We start from the raw sequence: 5,093 nt of genomic DNA, 5'->3' as shown, positions 1-5,093 counted from the left end.
TTTTAAAAGGGCTGCGATGCGGGGGTCGGGGGGGCCAGCCATTGACAGGGCTGGAAGAGTGGGCGGGGGTAGGGAGGTGCTCAGGGAGGCTGGGGGAGCAGGCAGGAAATGGGGCCTGATGGGGATCCCCCCATGACCTCCTTCCGCCTTCTCCATTCCCCCCCCTCCCCCGCCCCCTACTTACCGGCATGGAGCCCGCATCCAGCTCCCTGCAGCAGGGACTGCCTGAATTGCCAAATCTCTGAATTTTTCTCTGAATCAATTTGGACATTTTTATTGGTCTCCTGATTCGATTAGGATTCGACCCAATTTGGTGGCTGAATCTCCTTCAAATCAAATCAGCAACCGAAGCTTCGCACAGCCCTACCAGACACCCACAACCTGTGCCTCAAACTTTCAGGTGGCTTGTTTTCTGTAGAAAAGGTTATGATTAAATGTCAGATTGGTTTATCTGAGAAGTAGAACTTTCTGGTTCATTGTAAAGACTTGGCATATCTATTCTTGCAAATCTAATTAAAATGAATTATCTGGTTTATAAGGGATCATTAATATGTAGAGTGTAGACTAGATTTGTGTCTTGGGTCATTAACAACTGGTGCTTCCTGCAAATAACTCCAGTAAAGTGCTTTAGAATATCTTATGCCATAGTCACCTTGTAGTCTATTAAAGAGTGTCCTGTGATTATTACAGTATGTCCTGTGACCATGAAATCAATGTTCTTCAAAAGAACTGTGCAGTATTGAAGTGAAGTGAAGCAAAGCATAGGCAGCAGATAAAATGCACTTACAGCAGTAGTACTAATCGTATGTCAATACAGGGGGAAGGCCATTTGAAATCTATCTTTTGAGAAGTAAAGATGAGTAGAGGAGTCTGCAGTCTCAAAGGAGAGTTTGCCTCAGTCATTTGGACATGCTGAAGTTCCCATATCGGACCATCTGCAGCAGTTTTGCTCTATCAATAAACACTCAAGTTGAATCTAGTGCCAGGATCACACTTGCTCTGGAACTTCCTTCAGTGCTTTTCTTTCTTCACTTTTACAGCCTCCTGCAAGAGGGAGGCAGTGTTAGTGGACATTGCAGTAGAAAACACATAATATGGCAGATGTAAAAAATTCTAGGGTCTGAGTCTTCACTACTTTTGCACTTAACATAATGATGTATATCAATGCAAAACAGTGACTACATGTGACTGAAGAAGAGAATCTCAAGTTCTTAATTTCATGTGTCCCAATCACAACTCCACACTTAATAGAATTCTGCTCAATAAAATTCACAGGACTTAGAAAATGATTTATCTATATGCACATCATTTGTAAAACATTAAATCATCATTTGTAAACATTAAAAAGAACCCAGTATCTTTCTGTTCTGTTTCTACATGTTGGACAAGATGTTTTGTAAATTAAATGTTTTATTCTAAGTACCATGGGGTGTTTAGCTTTTCATTCTCCTTTGGTCTTTCACTATATTCCTTCTAGCCTATCTAGGTTTTTATAACATACCTGTTACCAGACTGTTTTCCTTTCTCATTCTCCCATTTGCATTCATCCAATAATCAGGATGTTAATTTTTAATTTCTTTTTCTTTTTAGTCAGTTCCATCCCATCCTGTTCTAATGGTCTCTTAGGGCACATCCAGATGAGCACGCACGTGCAGTTTGCAGCACCTCAGAGCTGTTCAAAGCACTGTAAACCACACGCAGCAAACATGCACCTGTTTACCATGCTGCTAATTTTCAGTGAGGTGCCAAAATTTGATATTGGGATCTCCTGGTATAAAAAAAAAAACGCTGCCAAAAAACCCCCCAAAACCCCAGCATAGTGCACGCCTTTCTTGTGTCCACTTTACCATTTAACCTCAAGACCTGTGTCTGTTCAAGTCAAGAAGGAGAGCCCTTTAGGCAGGTGGCAGGTGGTAAGGTAGTTGGGGCTGGCACAGGTGTTGGCCCCAGCCTCCCTTAGCACACCCAGGACAATTTGGTGTGCACTGGAGTGTGCATGTAGGGGCGGGCCCTGGGGAACAAAGTAGTGGCACAAATATATGCCGCTGCTATTTGTGTCATGGCACATGCATGTCCCTGCATGTGGTGACCTGCCCTTATTGTTTGTTCCTGTAAATGATATCAGATATTCTAAAGCATACAACTGAGTCTGTGGAAAATATAAAGGTGAAGGAAAACAATCCTGCTTCATTTCAGGCTTTCTGCTTGATGTCATCAGCTGATATCAATTGTGACAATTTACACCTGCTATGGATCTGCCTCTGTTCCAAATGAGGATACAGGAACTTTCAGCAATGTTCATAGCTTTTAAATAGTTCACATTGTCTCTGCTTTGAAACTAGTGGCTCCTGTTCCATTTTGAATGGCAGCTTTGTGTTTAAATTTCTGCTGACTGCATTCAGTCCTTTCTAAAATCTAACTTACTGATGAACTGACTGCTAGCAGAAGAATTGCAAACCATTACTCTGCTCAGCAATATAAATGGTAACATTCAATTTTCTTTTAAAATTATTTATCTTTGTTCTTTTTGTTAAGATATTGTTAGACCTTTCCGTGCTGTGCGTTTCCAACCTATTTGCATAAACCCTGAATATTCCAGTTGTTTGTGGACGGAGTGGAGAGAAGTTGAGGGAATGAAATTTACTCTTCAGTTCACCCTTTTTCATGGCCGCTACTATAGTCAGTGAGCTGGAGCAGAACGTGCAGCACCTTCATGCTGGTTATATGATGCAGTGGGATATGTGGGAACACTGAGTCTGTAAAATATGCATCACTGCTCCAAACCCAAGCTGATAGTCCTTCCTTGTCTTTTGGAAATTGTGGTGGAGAACACACTGGGAGTAAGCAGACGACAAATTCTGTGGCTGCTCAGATTTCCACCCACAAGAGGACTTTTCAAGAAGCTGGCCACCTGTGGGATAGACCTTGCCACTAGGAATTGGGTGGGCCAGTGTGTTCTATATCTGAGCTTGCGTGCAGACATTCAGGTAGTATAGACTGAGTTAAAAGTGGCGCCCCAGCTAAGGCAAGTAGGGACTGGGAGGTAAGCAGGGTCTGTGGTGGTGGGAGGGTTACTGGGGTCTTGGAGAATTTGGGATCAATGGGGCTTGTGGGGTCTAGATGGGCTGGTGGGGGGTGGGGGGGGTTTTTTTACCTAATCCCTGTCCCTACTCCCTGGAACCAGGGGCTATTCTTAGCCCCAGCATCCCCCCTCCCAGGGAACCAACACACTGATTTCCCAGGATTGCTGTTGGGGGCCAGCCCTATATCCCTATGAGCTGAAATGAATAACAGTGTGAAGCAGACACAATGAGTGAACTTTTCTTCTAATCTGTTAGTAAATACCAATAATGAATTAAGCCCTGTATGTCCTTAATTTTAGATTCAAATCACAAATTGTCAAGGATGAAAGACAGTTGCCACTAATTCCTGGGAATGCCACTTCTGTGAAGTTTAAATATGAAGTTCAGAGTTGGTGAATTCTAGCTCCATCACCTCTCCTTAGCAGTTGATCTGTTTTAACATGACTCATTTACAGTTGCCTCTGCTCTTTTATTAGACTAATCCACAAAAATCCAGCAAAATCTGTCCCTACTTTTCTGTAAGTGTAAAGTATTTCCGGCACCTGGTAACACAACTTTGGTCCACCACTGCCTCCAACTGAACATTAATGTCAGGAGTTAAGCTTTTTCAACATTTCAATTTTGGAAAAGATCACAAGCTGAGGCGGTGAGCTATCAGTGTAGATGGTATAGAAGGGGATCAATAAAACTTTTGCATGATAATAAGGCAGTATTTTCTCCACAGTTAAGTTTGCAGTCAGCTTTCAGTGTAAAATTCTATAGCTTTATCTTTGAAAATGTATCCAGAAAAGAACGAGATTTACTACAAGGGCAAAGTTGAACATTGCAGTTGGGGAAAGGAGGTGGAATCCACATTTCTGTGGTGGTTTGTCAATTCCAAGGAATGCAAGTGTTCTTCTGTTGCTAACAGATATTCATTTGGCTAAACTGGTAAGGAGTAGCATTCTGGAACTGAAGAATCTGGGTTCCACTGTCTAAGGGTATCCTCTATGGCAGGAGCAAGCAATTATTTTGGGCGGAGGGCCACTTAACAAGTTTGGGTGAGCTGTCGGGGCCCACATAGGTAGCCCCACCCCTTGACAGTTGCCTCGCCCCCTAGTCACCATATTGGACCAGAAGTCCCGCCCCCTAACTCCTGACCTTTGCCACCAAAAGTCCCTCCCCTTGCCCCCCCAGAAATATTCTTTTTAGGAGGGGGATTGCGATCGTTGCACCAGAAAAAAACAAATCATACACTAGAAGACAAACACCTCCTGTAACATATTTTAATTTTATTACAAAAATATTTGTCATGATTTGTGTTTGTGTACTATATATAGAAGGTATTGCATAATAACTGAAAAACAGTCTCACTTATATTGTGTGGGGGGGTCTGTGGGATGTGTGGGGGCAGAGGGTATGTTGGGGTGTGTGTATATGTTGGTGGGGGCTGTGGGGGTAGGGTGTGGGTATGTGAGGTTTGTGGGGTGCAGGGACTCCCCACACTCCCCCACATGGCATGCAGCCCCTGATGCCGGTAGCAGCAGCGGTTGTGGGGGCTTTAGGAGCTTATGCTTGGCTCAGGCACTGGTGCCCAGTGGGGCATGGCTTTGGGCAGTGCTGCACGTGGGGGTGAGGAGTGGAGCCTGCCTGGCTGCCTCTGCCATGGTGGTTCCACGCCACATGCCTGCAGCTCCTGCACTCCCATGGGGGGAGCCTCTGCTGGACTCTGCAGGGAAGTGGGGGTTAGGGCACCCTCCACTCCAGGCGGAGTCTGGGGACCTGCGCAGCACAGGGTGGGGGAGGCAGTGGGCTCCACCACAGGGCTTCCCCCACTGTGAGTGCGGGAGCTTCAGGTGTACTGCGGTAGAGGCAACAGCAGGAGCAAGATGGAAACCATGGGACTGTGCTGGTTTTTGCTGTGTTCTCTGATCCTGGCATTGCAGCCAGGAACCAAACTGGGTGGCACCAAATGGGTGGGCATGTTCTGGCAGTGCACTGTTCCTGCCTGCAATGCCGGAACCACAGAAC

At 45.1% G+C, this 5,093-nt stretch overlaps 1 long non-coding RNA gene across 1 annotated transcript in view; it reads right to left on the bottom strand.

Moving 5' to 3' along the window:
• LOC112551713 overlaps positions 1-5,093 on the bottom strand; it is a 19,747-nt gene that overhangs the window by 2,464 nt on the left and 12,190 nt on the right. Inside the window, exon 2 of the long non-coding RNA XR_003096025.1 lies at positions 788-1,044. This is a non-coding gene — a long non-coding RNA (uncharacterized LOC112551713). The remainder of the gene's footprint in view (positions 1-787; positions 1,045-5,093) is intronic.

This window comes from Alligator sinensis, unplaced genomic scaffold, assembly GCF_000455745.1.
Source record: "Alligator sinensis unplaced genomic scaffold, ASM45574v1 scaffold117_1, whole genome shotgun sequence".
Classification (NCBI taxonomy): Eukaryota; Metazoa; Chordata; order Crocodylia; family Alligatoridae; genus Alligator; species Alligator sinensis.
Note: the sequence above shows the minus strand (reverse complement) of the source record. Positions and strands in the feature narration are given on the sequence as shown.